The 25,441-nt window shown below is 38.2% G+C and overlaps 1 protein-coding gene across 3 annotated transcripts in view; it reads left to right on the forward strand.

Annotated features, from left to right (window-relative positions):
* Nucleotides 1–25,441, forward strand: part of IL1RAP (interleukin 1 receptor accessory protein) — a 122,806-nt gene that overhangs the window by 18,249 nt on the left and 79,116 nt on the right. The gene's annotated exons all lie outside the window — the stretch shown is intronic.

Below are 25,441 nucleotides of genomic sequence, written 5' to 3' on the forward strand. Positions count from 1 at the left end.
GCCATTATTTTGAGCATCAATTACTTTTTACTGTGCATAATGATGTCCCCAGGACCTACTGAAGTATGTAAGACTCCAACACTATGTGGCCCCAGACCTCCATATCGCTGTTTTTTATTTTTCTTCTTGCTTTTTAGTTTTCTTGTTTGGCTTTTTTTTTTTTTTTTTTTTTTCTTTTAAATCCTTTGGTAATTTAATGGTAACATTTTGAGGGGAAACTTTTTTATTGATTGATTTTTTTGGCCACGCCATGTGGATTGCAGGATCTTAGTTCCCTGATCAGGGATTGAACCCACGTGCCCTTAGCAGTGAAAGCACGGAGTCTTAACCACTGGACTGCCAGGGAATTCCTCTTGTTTGCTTTTAATAGCTCAACTTTCCCACTGCCATCAACATGCCTACTTATAAAAGATTTGCCTTCCATCCAAATTTGCTACTCTTCTGTGCTTTGGCATAAAAACTCAGATAACCAAGTTGTTAGAATGGAGATATGAGGAATGCAAAGTTGTGTAAGCAAAGTTGATTAATGTTTTTAGGTTGATGTAGAACTCATTCTGGTTGCTGTTAAGAGCACTGTTATTGGCTACTGAGTATTGACTTGGTGGTTGACACTGTCTAGTAACTGAGTTACCAACTGCTGAGGTATAACCATGTGCCTTTGATTCTGTGTGTTTTGCTTTCCTCCTCTTTTATTGATAGATGTTATGCTTCTTAGCCACTAGGATCACTTCAGAGTTTTACTGTGATTTTCTGGGTAGACGCTAGGGACCTTATGGACTTTTTAATTAATACTAAATTCACCATAAGCCTAAGTGTGGTATGAAAAGAGCAAATTTTTTTTAAAAAATCAAAAAGGCATCAATAGGGAAATGGTTAAATACACTATGGTATAGTTGGTTAATGGACTTGTATTTAGCCATTAAAAAGTATTAGTATAATTTTATGAACTGATCTGGCAAAATGGGAATGATATATTATTAAATAAAAAAAAAAGCAATTTGTAGACCTACACATGATTTGATTTTTGTAAAAACGAAAAAGAAAGGAAAAAATTATGTATGAAAAAATGGAAAAATCTGAATCTAGGAGTTACATATGGTTATGGTGGCACTGGGATTAATGAAGCCTGAAAAGAAAGGGAAGGACACATGTTTTCACTTCCTACCTAATACAATTTTTTTTAAAGGAGAAGTAGGATTATAGATAATTTCCTCCTCAACATTGTTTTATGAAACTGTAAAAGCACACAGTACAGTTGGAAATGTGTTACAGTAAACACCCATATAACCACCACCTAGATTCTACCATTTATATTATATGATACCTGCTTTATTACTTATGTATCCATTTATGTATTTATGGGTGATATTTATGTTTTTCAGTATTTTCAGACTTATTTAAGGAATTGGCCTGGAGCCACTTGCTAAATGAGATTCATAGCCTATCCCAAAGAACCATAATGCCATATTCACAGATTTTACTGATTTGGACAGACCCAGAAACAAATACTGATAGAGGCTTTTTAGACATCCTTACCTTAGATACCTTTTATCTTCTTTTTTATTAGTAACAATGTTGGCAGAGGAGTCAAGGAACTTGTCCATTAGGGCTGGCGACTTGCTTGAATTTCCTAGGCATCCTGTGAGTTCCCTTGTCCTCTGCTACCATGCATTGACTCTGTGCCATGCCTTTTCTTGCAGGCAGCTGTGCAAACCCTACAAGCCTCATTAGCTTCCTTTTCCAGTATATTGCATTATGAAATGTTTCTGGAAATTATCAGTTTTGCAGAAGCAAATACAAATTATTAGTGATTCCACTGAACCGCTGTTTGATTTTAGGGTTCTGAATGCCTGACCTGGAAGAAGCTTGGGACAGACCATATTTTGTTTCGGTCCTATGCAAACTCATTTGAAGAAAGGGTATTCAGCTGAGGATGGGCTATGATTTGCAGAAGGCTGTTATATTAAAGAACAATAATGATTTATTACTGAGTTATAAATATAAAAGAATAATGAGTTATAAATATAAAATTGTGGAATATGAATAACTTTAGATCAGACCTAGTTTCTAGAATGTATCATTCTGCATAATTTATTTTAACAGGTAGAATTGGCCTATCTTGTCGGGGATCAAATGTACACCCCACACCTCCCAAAAAAGGGGTCAAATCCATATAATATCTCCATCGTTTTTCCCTGGCTTGTCGTTCTAGGCCCATTTCCCATAACCCCTTGTCTGCTCCCTGCAGACTACACTCTAGTCTTACCAGATATCTTGCATTGCTCTAAATAGCTCATGCACTTTTTTGCTTTCAGAACTTTGCTCAACTTAGTTTCCCCTTTTGCAGTTCCTCCTCCTCTTTCCTTCCCCACCCTTTCCTCTTCACTCCCCCATTCTCCTCTGTGCAATCTCTCTGATACCCACCACCTACACAGACATACACATCTATTACCTCTGCATCTCCACCTGTTTCAGTACAGGGTCTTCTCTAAGAAACCTCTCTAAACCTATGGGCTAGAAGGAATCACATCTAACTTTACATTCCCATAGTCCTTTATTTACAAGTACACTTTATCCCTTAGGCTGTTGCTTGTCAATCTATGGTCTGGGGAACAGAAGCAAAGGCAGCCTCTGGGGGTGGACTAGAAAGGTAGAATCTTGAGTCCTAACCTAAACTTGCTGACTAAGCATCTCCATTTTACCAAAATCTTTAGATCATCTTTATACACATTTGAGAAATAGCATCTTAGAACAGGTATCCAGCTTTGCCTTTCACTTGATTGCTTTCGTGTAATGGATTCTGATAGACCGTGTCTTGTGATCAGGGACTATGTCTTCTTCCTCTTTTACCTGCAGGGCACGGTAGATGGCTTTGCACGCAGTAGTGGCCCTTTAGTGTGTGTTGCTGAATGAAAGCCCGTGCTTTCAATGAGGAGGGTATGTGAGGGAAATATACATGTGAATGCAGGGTATTTTCATGATTCTTTCAGTGAGATATCTTTCAAACTGCCTCCTTCTTGTCATTGCCATGGTTGGGTTTTACAGCTCCTGGTCCAAAGGGGCTTACCCCATTATCAAATCTGTTTCCTCCTCTCACTTCTTTGAGAGGTGCCAAAATGACATGGGGTATTGGAGCTTTCAGATGCTCATGTGAATTCACTGTCCAAGGAATTACATTTAAGGCACAGAGAAACACTTTGTATTTTATTAATAGAGTTGTATCTGTACAACTGACATAATTGTGTATTTGTTTCAAAAATTGGAAGCCTGATCACAAGTCAGAGTAAGGTTCAGAATCAGATTTTGGTGCATCTGATCTCAGGAAAATAATGTTAGTTGGTTAGATTTGCTTTTTGAAAATTTAAAAAGGGAGAAGCTTCGTAATTTCAAAAGGGCTTTTTCTATCTCCTGTTATAGGTTATCTTCAGATTCTTTCTCCCATCATCTCCATCCTTCCCACTTTGCCTGGAGTTATTATTTTTCTTGTTGTCTGTCCCTTCTGTCTTCTCTTCTAGTCACAACGCATTTGTTTTGTAGTTTTCTTATTCATTCTACCCATTAGTCCCATACTCAGAACTTCTGAATTGTATAACTCTGATGATGTCTCTGATCCTTCACAAAAATGCTGAGTGTAAAATTACAATAAGTATAAATAAATAAAATAAATAAATATATACAACAAAATAAGTAAATCAAATAAAAATAATAAATATGTAATAGCAATAAGTAAAATAAGTGTAATAAAATAGATACAAATAATATAATTATAAATAAAATAAATATAAATAATATGACAGTAAATTAAATAAAATAAAGTAAAAATAAGATAAAAAACCAAACAGTAGACTTTTAAAAAAAAAAAATAATTAATTAATTTATTTTTGGCTGTGTTGGGTCTTCGTTTCTGTGCGAGGGCTTTCTCTAGTTGCGGCAGGTGGGGGCCACTCTTCATCGCGGTGCGCAGGCCTCTCACTATCGCGGCCTATCTTGTTGCGGGGCACAGGCTCCAGACGCGCAGGCTCAGTAGTTGTGGCTCACGGGCCCAGTTGCTCCGCGGCATGTGGGGTCTTCCCAGACCAGGGTTCGAACCCGTGTCCCCTGAATTGGCAGGCAGATTCTCAACCACGGCGCCACCAGGGAAGCCCCGACAGTAGGCTTTTTGACTTAAATAAGTACAAGCCCAGTGGAGACTTGCTTTTTTTTCCTGTTATTAAAAACTCATCTTGACTATGTCATGCCTGTTAAATCCATTTCTTTTAGATTATTAAGGTGAAATTGTTTAAATACTTCTTTCTACTTATAGTCATTAATTTATTTAGGGGATATTTTCTAGGTCTGTTCTCTCCATGTGGCATTGTAATGAATGAAAAAATGAATTATAAAAGACAAAACAAAATTTGCTTTTCCTTCAAGTCTTTAAAGTGTTCACGATAAATAGAAGAGATGAGAAAAGTTGAGGAATAACCATAATACAATGTACAATAGGATAGATACTAACAAATGTTTAACAAAATTGTCATAGAATTTTTATTTAGAGAAATCCAGGAGGTATTCAGTTTGCAGAAATGGCAGGGAATTTTTTAGACCAATGAGGGACTAGTTTCTATGAATTATGATTACTGTTATTCACAGTAACATTCTCATTCTCCTTCTCTCTCTCTCTCCCTTTCTCTCTTTTCTTTCTATCTCCCTTTCTCCTTCCAACACTCCATTTCTTCCTCCTTCTCAAGGTCTCTTTTTACCTTTCTTCCTTTCTGTCCTTACAATTTTTTGTCTTTGGTGGACCAGTGTTTGCATGATGTCTGTCAGGAAGCTGAAAGCCTCCAAAGTCACAGAATTCTCTTTTTGGAAGTCATTTTACAGCCCCTTTTCATGAGCCTGTCTACAGGGAAATTTCTACCTGTCTTGGCTGTACAATTAACCATTGATTTGTTTTCATAGATACCAATACTCGTTTGTCATTTTAAAATTTGTTTTGCCTTTTCTTCCAGAAGTTAATTTGGCCCTTTCTTCTGGTTTTCCTGCCAGTTTGTAATAATAAAAATTAGCCTTTCTCTTGTGCGTCTGTGTTTTAGGGTTTTTTCCTTCTTATTTTAGTGAAAATTGTACGTTACTGGTTTAGGAGATGTTGGGGAAATATAATTAAAAACAAAACCTCTCAACCCAGAAATCCTCTTCACAAAGGTAAGAGAGAAATAAAACACTTCTATTATTGAATAAGCATTAAAATAGAATGTGATGCCAATCACAGGCTGTCCACTAAGAGACTGTAAAAACAGAAAGAAATCTCAAACCTTTATATAACCAAGCGGCCCACTGCATACATGATTTCAAGATAAACAATAACTTGTTCTCAAGTAAGAGGACTTCATAGTATCATTTGTCATACATAGTTTATCCTGACATTATGCGGTAATGGAGGTGACCATCTGTGTTAGTTAATTGGCTTTATCCAAAGGAAAAACTTCTCATATCTTTAATTTTTTTAATTATAATTTATTGTGGTTAGAAGACTTAACACAAGATCTACACTCTCAGCAAAATTTTTAGTCTACAGTACACTATCGTTCACTATAAGTACAATATTGTACGGCAGACCTCTAGAGCTGATGCTTCTCTCTTAACTAAAAGTCTATGCCCATTGATTACAAACTCCCATTTCCCCATCCCCCAAGGCCATGGCAACCACCATTCCACATTCCACATAAGTGGAATCACGCAGTATTTGTCACTTAGCATAATGTCCTCAAAGTTCATCCAAGTTGTCACCTCGCAGAATTCTCTTCGTTTTTAAGAAAGAATAGGATTACATTGCTTATGTTTATAAAACAATTTTCTTTATCCATTCATCTGTAGATGGACATTTAGTTTTTTTCCACATCTTGGCTATTGTGAATAGTGCTGCAGTGAATATGGGAGTGAAGATATCCTGATTTCAATTTTTTTGGATCAAGACCCAGAAGTGGAACTGCTGGGTCTGACAGGGAGTGGTTTTGCAACCACAATGCAAGCGACGAAGGATTAATCTCTAAAATCTACAAACAGCTCATGCAGCTCAATATCAGAAAAACAAATGACCCAATCAAAAAATGGGCAGAAGACCTAAACAGACATTTCTCCAAAGAAGACATACAGATGGCCAAGAGGCACATGAAAGGATGCTCAACATCGCTAATTATTAGAGAAATGCAAATCAAAACAACGAGATATCATCTTACACGAGTCAGAATGGCCATCATCAAAAAATCTACATACAATAAATACTGCAGAGGGTGTGGAGAAAAGGGAACCCTCCTGCATTGTTGGTGGGAATGTAAATTGATACAGCCACTATGGAGAACAGTATGTAAGTTCCTTAAAAAAAAAAAATAGAGCTACCATATGATCCAACAATCCCACTCCTGGGCATATATCCTGAGAAAACCATGGTTTGAAAGGACACATGCACCTTAATGTTCATTACGGCACTGTTTACAATAGCCAAGACATGGAAGCAACCTAAATGTCCGTCAACGTATAAATGGATAAAGAAGATGTGGGAGTTTGGGGGAGGAGAATGGGTACATGTATATGTATGGCTGAGTCTCTTTGCTGTGCACCTGAAATTATCACAACATTGTTACTCAACTATACCCCAATAGAAAATAAAAATTAAAAAAAAAAAGGAAGGAAATCTCTTCCTTATTTTCAACAAGGAGAATAAAGCCTCTTATTTTTAACTTATATTTGGTCTTACAGAGGCTAGGACATATTTTAGTATGTTTAGCTGATTTAGTTTAGAATTAAAGTCTTATTTTTTTCTGAGTTTGTGATCAACTAGAGATTCAGCTGAAGTTTGTCTTTAACCTTGTGTAACAAATTATATCCCTTCCTAATGGAATTTGATTTGAAAATTCATTCGCATTTTTTAAATTTTTATTTTTTTATTGTGGTAAAATACACATAAAATTTCCCATTTTAACCATTTTGAAAGTGTACAGTTCTGTAGTATTAAGTACATTCATATTGTTGCGCAGCTGTCACCATTATTCATCTCCAGAACTTTTTCATCTTCCTCAACAGAGATCGTACCCTTTAAACATTGACCCCCTATTCCCTCCTCCCCCAGCCCCTGGCAACCACCATCACTAGCATTTTAACCTACCTATTAAAAACTACCCATGAAATGTCAATATCCTGCCTATGGGCAATAAGTGGAGTTCTGTTTGCCCAGGATTTGAAACACAAAGGTGTTTCCTTGGGAAACTGACTGGGAGAAACAACTTTAAAACCTTTGAATGTGATGCTCTCATTTATACAAATGATGCTACACTAATTATAAATAATCTGAGTCTGTGCAGTTCCCAGAAACGTCTCATTTGTGCCACTCCATTACTTTCAAAGTAATAAAAATCACTTTCCCAGTGAAAATATTTTTTGCTTATAATTCAAGGATTTTACTAATGTAGATTGGCATTTTTCACAACCTTTGCTTCAGTGAATCTTTATCTTTTTTTAATTGATCTTTTGGGTTATTTTGTGAAACATAACAAACTAAATATTGAACAGTTCCTTCATATGTTTTGTTTATAGCCTGCCACGGGCATTGTGTGGAGGATAATGTAAAAGAATCGGGAGAGACACTCTGCTGTAATCAGAGGATCTTATTTAAAACCAAGCTCTGCTATTTGATTGCTGTGGTATCTTGAGTAAGACACTTCACTTTTTTGCACCTAATTTGTTCATCTGTAAAACAGAAAAAAATTATATTCCTTTCTCAATAAAGCTTGTGAATGTCAAATAAAATAAGACATGGAAAGAAGCACTGTGTATACTGTCAAAGCATGAATTATTTCAGTGGAATAAGGTACCTACGTATAGAGGGATTTGGAAAATATTTGTTGAATGAATGACAAGATACTGTTCTCAAAGTTAAATTTCCTAGGATTCCCTTATCTCCACATGTACTCCTGGCTCGGCTTATAACCTCCCTACTCCCTGCTTTCCTCTGGTTTCTGATCGCACCCCTCTCTCCTGACCAAAATCATGCTTCAGGTTTAAAAATTCCAGAGTGCAGGATTTGGGGAGCGATTCGAAGAGGTCAAGGAAAGTCTGTTACATCCTCGCATCAGCTCTTCCTTTCTAAGTCTAGATGCTGTCTCAAAGCTTTTGAGGTGTTAGAAATGGCAGGTAGAAACACGGTCATCTGCTGGAACATATACAGTTAGGAAGAAGGGGCTTTTCTTCTTGCTCAGCACCAGCACGATCAGGGGATTTCACCCAGGCCAAAAAATAACAAGCTGCAGTAATGTTGAATCAGACGCTGTGAATCTAAATTAAACGGTATTCCAAGGTTAGTCCTAGGAGTTCCCTCTGTGGACAGGTGGGTAGGAGCTCACTCTCGGTCTCTCTTTCTCGGTGTAATCATGCACAGAATAAATGGACATATATGTATTAAAAGGCATAACCAGGTCTTACACTGATGAGGCAGATGACAGTCCCGGGGTATTCTTGTGAACTGTCTTGACAGATTTTAGTGAGGAAACACCTCCCTACAGATGATCTGGAGAAAGAAATGACTGTTGAGAGGCCAGAGGTGTGAAAAAACAAATGAAAGAGTTACAGCAGTTTCCTGGACTGAGAAACAGCTTGTAGAAGCACTGTGTGCAGAAGACCACAATCATTCAGTCCACAGTGTGGAGCACTTTCATGTGCCAGGCTTCCTGCGAGGCCCCGCAAGACAGATGGTTCGTCAGAGGTAGACCCTGTTCTCAAGGGTCTCAAGAGAGAAGACATACACACTTAACTGTAGTACAAGGCAAAGGATTCCATTACTGCAACTAGACGGGAAAGTTGTAGGGAGAAGGAATAAATTACATCTGGCTAAAGGAAGCAGGGGGGTTTCATGAGGAAATGTTTTTGGAAATAGATCTTGAAGGATGGGCAGTGTTTGTACATGTGGAGAGGGGAATGCAGGATATTCCAGGCAGAAGGAATGCTTAAAAGGGAAGGGAGGAGTGGGGGTGACTTATATAGCCCCATCTGTGTGTGTACCTGTGGCCAAAGGCTGGGGTATATGGAGAGTGATGTGGAAAAACCTTGTCTAGAGGAGTTTGCCGCCAGATCTTGGAGGAACCAGAATGTCGTATGAAGGACATCAGGGAAACAGAATTAAGATGTGCTGTGTGGGAAAATTGATTTGGTCCTTGTCATTAGTCAGCCTTTACAGGTGTCCTCATGGTACCCAAAACTTACCTAAGGCTTTTACAGCCTTCTTGTTTGTGATGTGGTAAACATCTCTCCTTTTGTCTTTGGAGAACAAGATTTCAGTCTGTTTTTCAAGCATCAGTGGATAAAAAGAATATTTACATGCAAAAAGCCACTGGTTTTTAGGTCAGCCTAATGAATACACATTTTCTCATCTTTCTCTTTTTCAGAGTAAGGCAGACCAATTAAAAATAATAGCACTTTTAATGTATCTAGCATGTATTCAGGTCGCAGAGGTTATTTTCCGGGTCTCCTCATGTATGCTGACTCCTTTTATAATTGGAGAAATAAGAGCTCTCCTCTGTTTTCTGACTCTTTCTCTATGGTGTCTTATGTTCTGATTTGGCAACAGCCTCAAAAATGCTAGAAGAAGTGAGATCGTAATCAACTCCCATTAGCAGTACTGGCCGAGCATAGCACTATCATGCTTATACCCACCGGCATGTCCTATGTCTCACGTTAGCTAGTCATTATGCCCCTGTTTCTCCATCAGCTTTTGCCACAGGGATGGCTTCACAGATTAGAAAATTGATTTGAATTTCCCACTTTTTTCTCCAGTTAAGAATTCATGACCCTTACCTCACTTAAGAGTTTTCTCTAACACACCTCCTGAGAGAATTGCCAGGAATTTCTCAAAGCTTAGTCTATTACTGGGATGCCTTATACAGATGAAACCCCCTTTTTTTTTTTTTTCTGAAAGAACTTCAGTCAGCATTTCTAAACTATGCCGAGAATCCTAATGTTTAGAGATATTTTAAACAAGGATTCCTAAAGTCAATTGAGTTGGAGGAGCACTGTTAATGATTCCTAAGTAATTTAGTTTCACAGTATGCATTCTAAAGACCCTGAGAAGTCATGTAGAAAAAGTTAACTTTTTAATCTGATACTTCACCTAATACTAACAACTTAATGTTTCTCTGAAATGAGGGCACAATACCAGAATGTAATTTCTTGAAATCACTTTGTAGAAGCCTAATCTGGACAATATGGATCAATATGTGGTCTTTAGAGGGTCTAAGTTAATCCAAGAATAAAATAAAACGTATCAAGAACCTTGAATTTAGTAGGTGTATTAGGACTATGCGTCGAATTCATCCTGTCTACCTACCAGGATTTATGTGAGGGTTTGTTTTTTTTTTTATAACTTGGTGATCCTTTAAAACCCTGTCTGTGTCAACAGAGCTGCTGCATCTGATATTATTTTCCTGAATCCAAGGAAACACCAAAGGGGACTAAAATAATAAGACATTAATTTTGGCTGCAGAATGCCAATGTTGCCGACCCTGCAGGGTTATGGCAGAGCAAGATTAATTATGCAGATGTACCACCCTAGGCTTTGGAGTTGAAGTACCCTGTTGTAATTCACTGCAGGATCATTCATGTAGCCAGCATATTGATATGATTATTATTCCACCAAGGTTTTATCCGCTCCTAGACAATTACAGAACCACTTAACAGCATCTCTCATTGACTTCTTATTTAAAATTCCCAGGGCCACAGCAGGTATTCAGGTCCTTTTGTCGGAGACAGCTACAGATCGATGGCATGAGCAACATGGGATTTTCTTTAGGACACGACAAATGCTGTGATAGTTTGCTAAGCAGAAGGTAGACATTCAGACCCCAATAAAAAATCATGTTTCTGTGGCCCCATGTCTCTAACACAAACTTTTAAAGTAATGACAAGAGCAGAGAGGGAGCATGTAGTGGAAAGACCATGAGATCTGGTGTCATGGTATCTCGGTTTAAATACTGGCTTCACCATTTATTATCTGTGGAACTTTGGAGAAATCACTACTTCTTCTGTAAAATGGGATTGATATTAAATACCAAAATCTAGGCAGTCTTCAGAGGTTTAAATGAATATATATGTGTGAACAAAACTTTGTGAATGGAAAAGTGTTTTAAAAATATTTTCTGTGCTAATGAGAAAGACTTCCATTCTTGAACTGGCAGTGTCGGTGTAATCGGACATGCTTTTTATGGCCCCAGTGCTTGGGTAATGTCCTATTAACTCCTATAATCATTAGTATTGTTACCTAGGGCAGAATGTGGTAACCATGTGTTGATATGATTAGTGGCTCCAAGGAGCGTATGCCGTTGAAATGATGTGCAGAATAAAATTCCTATTCTGAATCACTGTTCCTAGTATGTGGTTTTAGGGACTTCATAACTGCAAGATAATATTCATCTAATTAGAATCTTTCAACAAGTTTTCCTTCCTGTTCTATGCTCAGTGGTAAAATGTAAGGCTTGTTTTATTTTAATTTTGCCCTAAATGCCTTTCTCTGTATGCATGGCTGCATTTCAGAGTGTTACCTGTCTTCAGAATCCAGCTGTAAGGCCATCCAATCCAGCCGCCGACGCCCCTGCCTCCACCCAACCCATCCCCCCACCCCCATTAAAGCACAAGTAATTCCTTCCTTAGAGCATGTTCCTTGGACTTACATGATTCATAATAGTATGAGTATACACAGCTAAACTTCTGTATAGTTAAAGAAATAATAGATACTGTTATTCTCCCCATTTTACAGTTGAGAACACTAAGGCACAGATAGATTCAATAACTTGACCAATATTCCACAGGTACTAAGTGGCAGAGCCAAGGACTGGAACATTTAACTAAAATAATAGGCTTTTAACTACAAGGTTAAATTAGCAAAGTGCATGCTGGAGATTCCTGCTTGGTTGTGAGGTCCTAGATGCCTGAGGCATGTTAAAATCTGTTTCATCCTTTAGCATTTAGCACAGAGGGTCCACATAGTGGGTACTCAGTTACTACTTATTAGCTTTGTATTGGAAAAGAATGCCCCTAAAAAACTTAAGTTACAGCCACAAAATGCCCCCCACCTTGTACTCTGTCCATGTTGGTTTTAGTATATGTTCTGCCATCCTGCTCAATTTTCTTGTCAAAGCATTTTCAAGCCTCATATTAAGCACTGCTTGAGCACCTCTCTGTGAGGGCACTGGTTTTTTGGGTTGTTTTCCTAAGTTGCTGTACAGTGAAGATAAGGCATACTTGTTGAAATTAGGGTCACTTGAGTCTTTAGTGGTTTATGGATCAGTAGATAACAGCACTATAAAAGTCCAGCTCATTCTCATTCTGATTAAAGGGGGATTTCGTGGTCTTACTTTACTTGCCACAAAGTCACCAAATGTCAAATGCATATATAAAGAATTGCTGCCAGAACCCCCGCCTTTTCCCTCCATCCAGAGTGATCTGGTTGACTGAGGTCACATCCCAGACTATGGGATTGGTGGGTACACATTGCCATCTGTCAGGATGATCCTGGTGTCCAAAAATCAGTGAAAGAAGCCATAGAATTTTCTTGACAGGGACACAGACTCACACAGACCTCCTCAGTGTTAGTTCATAAGGGGATTTTCTTTAACACTTTAGATACAGAGAGATAATATTTTCCTTAACGCTCTCTAGTTTTGGCTTACGTGGGTTCCCAGGAAGACTTGGAATGTTATCTTTGTGTTTCAGGGACAAGGTTGGGGATGGGGATGGGAAGGAATTCCAATGGGCTGTGTTCTCCAGTAGACTGAATGCCTGAAGCTAGAGGCTGTCCTGAAGCCCCTGTGCTTTCTCACGATCGGCACAGTGTCGGTCTGGGACATGGGAAGTCTTTTGTGAAAGTTCTGCTTTAACTTTTTTCTTTTTAATTTATTTATTATTTATGTATTATTTATTTTTGGCCGTGTTGGGTCGTCGTTTCTGTGCGAGGGCTTTCTCTAGTTGTGGCGAGTAGGGGCCACTCTTCATCGCTATGCGCGGGCCTCTCTCACTATCGCGGCCTCTCTTGTGGAGCACAGGCTCCAGACGCGCAGGCTCAGCAATTGTGGCTCACGGGCCCAGTTGCTCCGCGGCATGTGGGATCTTCCCAGACCAGGGCTCGAACCCGTGTCCCCTGCATTGGCAGGCAGATTGTCAACCACTGCACCACCAGGGAAGCCCCCTGCTTTAACTTTTGATTTTAACTCTTCTTAACAAAGCCAGTTGTGGAAACTGTGGCACCAAGACAGTAAAGTGCATAGGCAAAGTCACACAACTAATTCATGCAAGAAGCAGGACTAGGACCTGGGACTCATCCCTCCTGTTTCTCTGTGTAAGTGAGAATAAGGAGCCCCTGAGTGCTGCAGGGTCTGTTTGAATAGCTGAAGCTACTGAAACTTCCAGGTCCCTAAATAGGGGAGCAGGTGAAGTTCCATTCTGATAGATGATCTCTAGCGAACCAATCTTTTTTTCTCGGATGGAAGCAGGGGGATGACACAGGGAAATGCTCTTGTGAAAGGACAACTGACTTGGTGTTGTGAGGCCGAGGATGACTTAGACCCATTGAAGTCTAATTTCTGAAAACAGTTCCACTTTTTAGGCAGTGGATTTTGATGGGAGTCATAGAGCTCACAGTGACATCTGTTTAGACCCACTCCTGGAGGAGGCCGCATCCTCTGCATGGCCTTCAGCTTTGCTGAAGAATCTAGGGTTCATGTGAATACGTGTGCAAAATAAAAACATCAGTGCTTCATATTTGCATCATACTTCACCATTTATAAAGTTTTTTCATAAATATCATCTAATTGGATCCTTATAACAGCCTATGAAGTAAGGATTTGTTAGTCTATTTTATTGATAAGGATACCAGGCTCCACAGGAATTCAGTAAATTATCCAAGGGAGCAAAGTTACAAGTGACCAACACCAAATTAGAACAGAGGTTGACTGTGTCCTGGGGAGATGTTCTTTCTACCACCTAGTAGTTGCCCTATAATTATATATGTTTATTATGTAATGGCATTGGACTATATAACGTGGGCACAAACTTGGAGTCCTAGCCCAAAAAGGGAGGTAAAAAGAGAAAAACCTAAATAAAACAGATTAGGACAAAAATTTCTCAGGGCTCTAAGGGAGATACAGATACCTGAACTGAGTTTTCAGAGAAAGCATAGTATATTTCCAGCCAGTGGCCAGACAAGAGAGAACCAGGAAAGGCTGCAGAGGGGAGGTGAAGCTGTGGGAAAGCTAGGACTCATTTCTTTCCCTGGTTTAGTCTCAAGTGGAGTTGGTTGATTTTGAAAAGCATCTGCATCTTATGGACTGAAGATTGATCTGGGAATTTGGGCTGGGGCTCTTCCTTCCCTAATTAGGGCTTTCACTATTTACTTCAGTATTTCCAGTGGAACCCTAAGAGTCTTAATGCATCAAAAAGGGGTTCACGGCCAGATAACTTGGTTTAATGCTGGGTTAAAACAATTCAACCACAATATTTGCTCGGTAGATGACCTGAGCCTTTAGAATACTAATGTACATTGTGAATCTACAAGAAATAGCTACGTGATGTATTACTTTTCAGAATCATTTGGTCACATGGTCCTTTGGCAGAATGCTCACCATGGGATGTGATAGTTTGCATCATGCATTTTGGTGTGATTGTATTGTCCTCGACCATTTACTTGTTCTTTTCTCTCTACTTTTCTTTCTGTCGATTTATTTTGTGTTTATAAGTCTGACTTTGCTCCCAAACTATGAGATCCATGATTATCAGAGCTGTGTGTTTATTTCTGTATACCACACAGTTTCTATTAAAGTGTATGAAGTAGGAGTTCAATAAATACTTATTGATTTGAACAAAACTAACTCAATTCTGTATACTCAAAGGCTAGAGCATACAGTCTTTATGGAGAAATCTATGAAAACTTGGCTGCAGTTTTGTTCCTGTGACCTCTCTAACCGTGTGTAGATGGTATCTCTCTCTAGACAGCCTCCCAGACAGGATCGTGATCTTCAGACTATCCGTTCGAATTAAAGAGGTTATTGGTGGCAATGTCGTTGTATTAAATTTAAGGGGAGAAAACCTCAGATGGTTAGGAAGCTTTCCTATGCTGAGAAAAGTAATGAATTTCCTAACCTGGAGGTGACTAGATCTTAGTCTTTCAGGTGATAGGACTGTTTTGTGTCCGTGGTGGTTTAAATTTCTCCTAATTCTCTACCTTAACTTCAAATAACATCACATTTCCCCAGCGAGCCGCTCCCTCCTCTACACTCTCACATGCTGTGAAATGCTTCTGCTGCAGCCCTATTCTTTAGACTCTAGACGTTTATACGCCTCAGGACCGCAAGCTCCATGAGAACAGGGGAAGTTTCCACCTTTCTTCCTCCTTCAGACTGCGTCCACAGCTTAGTAAATATTTGCTGAGTGAATTAGAAGGAATGTGAGGTTCATCCTAAAAATTCCCCCCACAGCTTTGAAGAGCTCTGAGATATCTCTCTCTCACTCTGTGTTGGATTTTAAGCTGCTTTCTTGTTTTAAAAAACTATACTGTTATCCTATACCTTTCTCTAACCTCTCCTTGTTGTTTTAAACCACCTTTTAACTTCAATCAAGCAAAAGTTTTTCCATATTTTTTACAGAAGCATAGAATATTAACACTAAAGTACATAAATATTACACGTACAAATTGCTGAATTTTTACAAATGCATCATCATGTAACCATCACCTGACTAAGGAATGGAACGTTACCAGACCTTAGAAGCCTCATTCTTGCTCCTCCCTGGCAATGTCACCAAAGGTAATCCATGTTGTGATCTGAATTAAGCAATTTGTAACATTATTTTCTTTTTGACTTTAAGATCTCCACTTCTTCAAATTCTTTAAAATCTAAAGAAAACAAAACAACCCATCTCATTTCGTAATAAAAACCGATGTCATGACACTTTATGTTAGTTTAACACTTTATAATTAAGTTCTTCCACGTGTCACATCATTTGATTCTCTACAACCGCCCTATGAGATATCAGGGCAGAGGTTTTCACTTCATTTTGTAAGTGAGGGATTTGAGGACCAGAGAAGTGAGACCATCTGGACCATGATTTTTCCAAGTTCAAGTTTTTTGTGGAGTGTATCATAACCATCTTGGCTTTTCTGTCAGGTGCAGAGGCCCGACTTAAAACCACGACTGTCTTTTCTGAAATATTTTGGGAACAGAGTACTGAACTTGGACCTAGTACCTGCAAAGTGTAGGACATGGCACATTTTGCCCAATGGTCAATGGTCAACTTGAACCAAGTAACTTAGTCTATTCTTTGTAAATGATATTAATGGTAGCTCACATCTGCCTACAGCTCCACAGTTTCTGAAGTGTTTCTCATATATGACCTCATTTAATAAGAGTTAATGATAACCAGAATTTGCTGAGAGCTATTTATGTTCCTGAACAGTGCTAAGTACTCTACAGGAATTATCAAGTACAGTCCTCCTAACAAACTGATGAGGTAGGTATTAGTTTCTTTCACCCCATGCAAACTCCAGCCTCAGTATCCATAAGCACAGAATACTTAGTCATCAAATTGTCCACCTACTAGGGAGAAGGTACATTGGAACACTCTTGCTGCCCTAACTAAGAAGTGTCCACAAATGCTTAGCACTTCAGTTTTAAATTAGTCGTCAAGACAGTAACCAACCACTTATAACTGTAAGTGGTTGCTGTGAATAGTTCTCTCCTCTTCTGCCAGGCTGTCCAAGATCATACAGTGAAACTTACAACTCCAAGTTCATTGCACTTTCCACTGAAAACCTAGTTCTAGTTCCCTCTTGTGAAGGGTGAGACTTAATGATGGCATTTCTTCCCTCACCCCACTGAGCATGTTTCTATTCAAAATATTAAAGGACAAAAGGAAATCAACCTGCTCACATTCTATTCCAAGCTTCTAAAGGTGGCAGGTGGTGGTATATTATGTTACATATGTCCTCTCAGAGTTCCAAACACTTTGAAGCTATTTAATAAGAAAGGGGAAGGCAGTATCTAAGCAGACTGTGCTCATGTTTTCTAAACTTTGAGCCCTCTGTTGTATCGAGGTTAGCAGCACTGGCTTGATGTGCTGAAAGTTAGAACAGTTGCATTGATCTCTCCATGTTCCTCTACTGCTAGACTTTTTGGGAACATTTCGTACTTAACGTTAGGACTGTGTTATTTTCAAAGTGACCTTTGAAAATAGAAGCCAAATTTGGGTTAAAACAGCTTTCATTTATTTAAACTGTCTAAAGGGGTTCACAAATCACTTGTGGAGTTTAAAAAAAAAAAAATCACGCCACCTAAACATATTTTGTTTTAATTGACATGAAATAAAATTGACTTTTCTGGAAGTACAATTCTATGAATTTTAACTTATGGATAGACTCATTTATTTAATCACTGCCCCAATCAGGACAGAGAACTGTTCTGTCTCCCAAACGATGCCCGTGTGCTGTCCCTTTGCAGTCACCCTTGTACTACCTCTAGCCCCTGATCTGTTCTTTGTCACTTTAGCTTTGTCGTTTTGGAAATGTCATTTAAATGGACCTGGATGGTGGTAACCTACTGGAACCAACTTTTTTTTCACTCAGCATAGTATCTTTGAGGTTCATCCCAGTTGTTATCAACAGCTCATTGCTGTGTACTGCTGGCAGGCATCTAGTTTTTGGATGTACCAGGGTTTGTTTATCCGTCTCCCTCTTGAAGGCCATTTGAGTTGTTTCTAGTTTTTGACGATTAATAATGGAGCTGCTATAAACATTCACGTACAGGTTTTTGTGTGAACATAAGTTTCCCTTTCTCTTGAGTAAATAGCTAGGAATGGGATTGCTAGATCCTATGGTATGTGCGTGCTTAACTTAATAAGAAACCGACAAATTGTTTTCCAGAGAGGCTGTACCATTTTGTAGTCTCAGCAGTAAGAGAGTTCCAGTTGTTCTGTATTCCCTTCAGCACTTGGTATTGTCAATATTTCTTTTTTTTTTTTTTAAACTTTGGGTTTATTTATTTATTTATTTATGGCTGTGTTGGGTCTTCGTTTCTGTGCGAGGGCTTTCTCTAGTTGTGGCAAGCAGGGGCCACTCTTCATCGCGGTGCGCGGGCCTCTCATTATCGCGGCCTCTCTTGTTGCGGAGCACAGGCTACAGACGCGCAGGGTCAGCAATTGTGGCTCACGGGCTCAGTTGCTCCGCGGCATGTGGAATCTTCCCAGACCAGGGCTCGAACCCGCGTCCCCTGCATTGGCAGGCAGATTCTCAACCACTGCGCCACCAGGGAAGCCCATATTGTCAATATTTCTTACTTTAGTTATGCTGAAAGGTTTTTAGTGGTATCTCATTTTGTGGCTTTAATTTTCACTGCCCTATGGCTAATAATGTTGAACATCCTTTCTTGTGTTAATTTGCCTTCTAAATATCCTTTTTAGGTAAAGTGTCTCTTTAAGACTTTTGACATTTTAAAATTGGGTTGTTTGTAGTATGATTCCTACAAATTTATTCTTCTTTGTCAAAATGGTTTTCAATATTTAAGGCATTTCTCTTTCCATACAAATTTTAGAATCAACTTGTCTATATTTATAAACAGATCTTGCTAGGATTTTTGACTGGAATTTCATTAAGTCTGTCAAGTAATTTGGGGGAGAATTGAAATGTTTTCTATGTGGAGTCTTACAATCCATGAGTCTGGTATGTCTCCTGTATTATTTTCTACTACCAATGTAGTAAATACCAGACACTTAGTGGCTTAAAGCAACATCTATTTATTACATCAGAGTTTCTGTGAATCACATGTCCAGGTACAGTGTAATTTAGCTGGTTCTCTGCTTAGGGCCTTACAAGGCTAAAGTCAAAGTGATCAAATTGTCAGCAAGGTTGTGTTCCTTTCTGGAGGCTCTGGGGAAGAACACACTTCCAAAGCTGTTGACAGAATTTATGCCCTGTGGCTATAGGCCTGAGGTTCCTGTTTCCTTACTGGTTGTCCGCTGGAGATTTCTTTCAGTTCTCTAAGGCCACTGGCATTCCATGATATGTTGTACGTTTATCTTTTAACATCAAAATATGTTGCTACATTTATCTTTTAACATCAAAAGCCTATAGCTTCCCATTTCTTTGGCTTATCCTTCTGCTGCGTCTCTCTGACTTTAACCAGAGAAAGTTCTCTGCTTTTAAGGGCTCATAGTGATCAAATTAGGCCCATGTGAATAATCCAGTATAATCTCCCTATTTTAAGGTCCATAATCTTAATTAAAGTTATTTTGCCAAGTAAGGTAACATAACAGGTTCCAGGGATTCGGACATGGTTAGCATTGGGAGCCATCCTGCCAACCACATTTCCATATATTTAGGTTCTTTCATTTCTTTATCAATGTTTTGTAAATTTCAACCGATTTTGCACATGTTTGGTTAGGCTTTTTAGCTAAGCATTTTATTTTTTCTTTGAGTTATTGTAACCAGTATTTTTAAAAGAAGATTCTTTCCAATTGCTCATTGCTAGTCTATAGTAATATGTTTAATTTTTGTGTGTTGACTACACATGATGTGACTTTGCTAAACATACTTATTTAGTTCTATTTTTTAATAGATTCCTTAGGATTTTCTATGTTGAAAATCATATCATCTGTGAATAGCCTTATTGCACTGGGTAAGACTTCTAGAATGATGTTGAATAGTACTGAGAATGAACTTCCTTGCCTTGCTCCTGATGTTAGTGGAAAAACATTCAGTCTTTCAATATTAGATGTAATGTTAGCTGTAGGTTTTTTGTAGATGTTTTTTATCTATTTGAGGAAGTTACCTTCTATTCTTAGTTTGCTGGGAGTTTTTATCATGAATGGATATTGAATTTTGTCAGATACTGTTCCTGCATCAATTGATACGATCGTGGTTTTTCTTCTTCAGACTTTAAAAATACTGAAACCAACCTTGAATTCCTGGGAGAAACTCTGCTTGGTTGTGGGATATCTGTAAATTTGTTTTCTTGCGCTGTCTGTGGTAGGTTTTGTAATCAGAGCAATATTGATCTCATTACGTAAATTGAGAACCGTTATGTCCTCTTTTATTTTCTGGAAGAAATTATGTAGAATTGACGTTATTAATCCTTAAAATGTTTGGTAGAATTCACCAGTGAAACCATCTGGAGCTTAGATATTTATTTTTTGGAAGGTTTCTACCTGCAAATACAATTTCTTCTAATAATATAGGTTTGGGTGAATTTTGGTAATTTGTGGTTTTTAAGATGTTGGTCCATTTCATCTAAATTGTGGAATTTATGTGCCTAGAATTTTTAGTATTGCCTTATGACAGTTATAATGCCTGTGTAGTGAAGTACCCTCTTTTATTACTGATATTAGTGATATGTGTTATTCTTTCCTTGTTGGTTCTCCTGGTTAAAGGTTTAGAAATTTTATTGTTCTTTTCAAAGAACCAACTTTTGGTTCTATTATTTTTTTCTGTGCTTATATTATTTCAGATTTAAAAATCTTTGATCTCTACTCTTCATTATTTCCCTCATTTTGCTTGCTTGATTTAATTTTCTCTTCTTTTTGTAGGTTCCTAAGGTGAAAGATTAGATGATTTTCTTGAGATCTTTCTTCTTTTTAGATTGTGAGCTTTTAATACAGCAAATTTTTCTCTAAGCACTGCTTTAATTGCATCCCATGCATTTTGGTATGTTGGATTTTCAGTTTTGTTCAGTACAAAATGTTACCTAATCTCCCTTGAGATTATGTCTTTGTCTCATGGATTATTTAGAAGTATATTCCTTAATTTCTAAGTGTTTGGAGATTTTTCCTGTTATTTATTTATTTATGTATATTTATAGTTTAATTCTATGTTCAGAGAATGTACTTTGAATTCTTTAACATTTGTTAAGGTTTTATTTATGGTGCATAATATTGTGGTGAATGCTTATGTATACTTGAAAAGAATGTGCTAATTTTTCCTTTTTAGAATCCTCAAAAAGTTGCTCCCTGCACTCTGCCCAGGTTTATAGTTACATTCATTAAGAAAGACAAAGTGGCGTATGCTTACTTCATTTTACCCAGATTCAGAGCCTTCTGTGTTACTTTGCTGAAACTTCTGTTTATTAATAAATATTAGATTCTGAAATATTCTGCACAAGAATTCTTTTATGGTTCAAAAGCTATAAATTAGATAAAAGATTGATGAAGAAAATAACTCTGATTTATTAATAAGTGCTGTCTCTTTTTCTGTAAAATGGAGTAATTGATAACTTCTCCTGTGTCCTTTAAAAGCTTGTTTGTCATATCTTAGGTCGGCATAGAAGCAAGACCCGCTCAAACTTTATCAGTAAGTTAGAGAAAGGTAAAGGAAAGACCTAGATGGAATTAGGACGCAAGGAAGTAATTTAGCTGCAGGGCCAATTTGGGGATGACCATTTAGGGTTTGTGCCTTGGTGTTTATGTCCAAGTATTCAGTGGGCAGGTAAAAGCAAAGGGTATCTGTCAACCAGGAATGAAGCAGATAAAGCTTCATGGTTGTAGGAGGTTAATCCAGCTTGGAGTAGGACCTTACAGGGAAAAAAATGCAGGCTCTTGGAACAGAGTGCTGATAAGCACCAGGTTGAAGAGCCAAGCTCCAACCAGGTTGCTGGCATTCTAAGAGTGCCTATGATCTGATTGTGGAGCTGCATATGGAATTAGGAAACTGATGGATGAATCCAGTCTTGTGGCCTTGTGAAATGCTGTTGTACAGAAGGAAGGCTGAGCAAATGGTGATTCAGAGGTAATACTAGCCTTGGGGTAGCAAACCTAGTTTCAGCCTGTTATCTCCTGGCCCAGTGAGAAAATCTAGTGGTCAGGGCTGACCCAGAGGTAAGGAAATCTTGAAGCTTAATAACCCTAGAGAATGCAGACACTAGAAATATTGATTTGCAAGGATAGATGTTAAAGTATATGATAACAATCATTATTAGCATCATGTTTTTTTTTTTAAAGGTTTTTTTCATGTGGACCATTTTTAAAGTCTTTGTTGAATTTGTTAAATTATTGCTTCTCTTTTATGTTTTTTGGGTTTTTGGCCGCAAGGCATGTGGGATCTTAGATCCCTGACCAGGGATCAAACCCTCACCCCCTGCATTGGAAGGCAAAGTCTTAACCACTGGACCGCCAGGGAAGTCCCAACATTATGTTGATTGCATAGAACTAATTATGTATTTGAAACTTCTTGCTAGACGGTACAGACATTATACTAGGAAACAATGGCATTAAATATGAGAGAAGTACTAATGTCTAAGGCGAAGTGCAAAAATAATCATATAGTAAATAGAATGGATAATGCAGGGAAGGCTGACTTGGGAATTTATTATATGTAGGTTCCAATCATCTGTAGCAAGGGCAGGGGCTGTTAAACCCCATCACAATAATCTAAAACTAGGTAGTACTTCAGACCATGAGAAACCATGCATTATTAGACAGATTCCTTTGCTTTTCTGACAGTTTCTTCATGTCTGAAAATACCCAGCGCCCCCTCCCCACAAGAAATAAGAATCAAAAGTGTATTACTGGACTTCCCTGGTGGGCCAGTGGTTAAGATTCCGCTCTTCCACTGCAGGGGAGTGCGGTGGGTTCCATCGCTGGTCGGGGAAGTTCCGCGTGCTGTGCCGTGCGGCCAAAAAAGAAAAAAAAGTGTATTACTAGTAACAATAATAAAATTCTGAGGCTGAATGCAACACAAGGTTAAATGAATCAGTCTTCCCAGAGAGGTTTCAGACCAGACACTAACACTGATACCTTCAGTCAGTCAAAACCAGCCTGCGCAATCACATTTTCTTTTCAGTCTGCTTTATTCTAATTCATCACAGGGCAGGACTGACCCTGGATTTGTGTTTGCACACAAGTTAGATTAGCTTTATCTTGGTGACCTGACTCCTTGCTGCCTCAAGTATAATCCAGTTACTCATGGAATTACCAATTAAGACTCTCAATCACATTAATTAGAATGTCTTCTAAGTGTTGCCATAGGAACTCAGAAGCTTATAAACAGGCAAATTGGGAAAATCTAGAGGTGTGAGCCTTTTTTTTTTTCATAGCCAAAAGCAATTTGGAAGGTTGGAGTGCTTTAGCATAGCTGAGTATTGGAAATGAGATTACCCTGCCCTGAATCGGCAGTTAAATGTCTGGTTGCTCTCTGTTGACAAGGATTATACAGAATGATTAATTACTTTTATTAATGACTTGGATGAGGACATAGGTGGAATGTCGATCAAGTTCTTAGATGACACAAAACTATGAGGATAACAATTATTGTGATGACTCAGGAGCCACAGTGATTATAAGACAGAATTTAGTGGCTATCCATCCAATACATGCCTGGAAGAATGCTCTCCATATGGCATAATGTGATGATCATATCATTCCTCTAATCAGAAATTTTCAGTGACTCCCTATTTTCTGTTTAAATGAAATCCTAAGATCTTAGCCTACTATTCAAGGCCTTGCAATATTCTGATCCTAAAACCCCCTGCTTTCCAACAAAATCTTCTATAGTTCTTTTTCTAATACTCTGTGCTTGAGTCAAACTGAATTACTTATAGACTATTTCCTATTTATGTTCCATGCTTTCCTCTTTGAGCATTATTCTCCACTGAGTTTCTTTTCCCCACATTTTTCTTCTGCCTCAATTCTAAATTTCCAAACCAGTTCTCGCTCAGTTCAAATCTATGTCTTGTGTTTAGTCTTCTTTGTCTGCCTTAGCTGGAGTAATCTCTTTCTTTGGCTAATCTTCAATAGCACTTATTGGCCCGTCTCTGACTATTTTTACCACATTACTTTGTGTTGCAGTTATTTCTTGTACACATTTTAAGTCCCTGCTAGAGTCTGCTTAGTGCGAGAACTTCCGATAAATCTTTTAATATCCTAGAGTGCCTCTGCATGTGTATTATTCAAAGTTGATGTTGCTGAAGTGGTTTGCATGTGGTTTATCTCCTCTACTGGGGACAACAGCCCTACATCTTGCATGCCAGAGACCCCTGTGATTATATCATAGTGACTTGTAAACAGAAAGTGTTCAATACATGTTTTATTGAATTAATGAATGACTAATGGAGAGAACTCCCTAAGTTAATGGTATAAGAACTGGAAGGAAATGGTAGCGTTAAGAAAGAGACGTTTAATTTCTGAGATAAAATAGTTGTTTAAGATATAATATACTCTCCTGTGATTTGTGTACAATCATGCTAAAGAAGAAGCACAGTAGAGATTTTTGGTGATGTGTGGTCAAGAGAGGTGACAGATGTTGGAAACTTGCATTGTCCTTTAAAGGGACCACACACTCTGGATTGCTTGGACAGTACCATTTTGGACCGTACCTTTTGGTACTGTCCAAAAGGTATCTTTTGTTTCAGTGTAGTGCTCTTAAAAATGTTCCATTTCAAATGCTGTTAATATTACCCTACTTATTAAATATCTCTTTGACCTTTTTAGACTACTGGGTTCCTGTGGTTGTGAAACTTGTGACATAGGCTAATGTTTAGGATAATAGACTTGTAGTTTTCCAGGTATGGATATAAATCTCATCTCTGTCACCTACTAGAAATATGGTCTGGACAATTTACCAAGACCAATGTAAGCACCCAGTATGGCTGTTGTGTTCAAAACAGAGAGTGGAAGTCTTAAGTATGGAATTTATCAGTAATATTCAGGTTTCAGTATTTATAACCCCACAGTGGTTTTATCAGGGACCAGATATGTCTAGAGTAGTAGGGAAAGAAATATTTCACAGAGTTGTTAAATCTCCAGCCCTTCTGCATTAAAGATCACACAACCGAATATAAGGGCATCGGTCTTTCTAGTTGGCTGTTTCAGCTGGTTATCAACAGCAAGGCTAAAGATCACAGAAATTGGAATTCAGCCTCATCATTTGTCTCTTTGAATGAGAAGATAAGAGCAGGCACAGCAGGGCATGAGGATTATACATTTCCCCTTACTATAAATTCAGAGTATGGTGGACTGCAAACCAAGTCTGAATCCAGCATTTGTAGACTTTCTATTCATCACTAAGAAGGAAAACTGTCTGGATTATAAAATATTTCCAGTTGGGAATAAACAAGAGAATATGATGAAGGGTAATAAGAACAAACTCATCTACCAGAAATTCAACTCTGATGAAAAAAATCCAAAAAAATATTTTTTTAGTAGGCAGTTAGAGTTCAGTGATTAAGAGGCTGTTCTAGAGCCAGGCTACTGGAATTTGATCATTACTCTACCACTTTCTAGCCACAGGATCTTGGGTATGTTATTTACACGTGTCTCAGTTTTCTTATCTGTAATATGGGGATGAAAAAAGCCTATCTTACTGGTTGGTTCTGACAATTAAGTTTGTTAATATTGTAAAATTCTTAGAACAGTTCCTAGTCAATAGTCAGCATGCATATGCACGAATATT

The sequence above is a fragment of the Eschrichtius robustus genome, chromosome 6 (assembly GCF_028021215.1).
Source record: "Eschrichtius robustus isolate mEscRob2 chromosome 6, mEscRob2.pri, whole genome shotgun sequence".
Classification (NCBI taxonomy): domain Eukaryota; kingdom Metazoa; phylum Chordata; class Mammalia; order Artiodactyla; family Eschrichtiidae; genus Eschrichtius; species Eschrichtius robustus.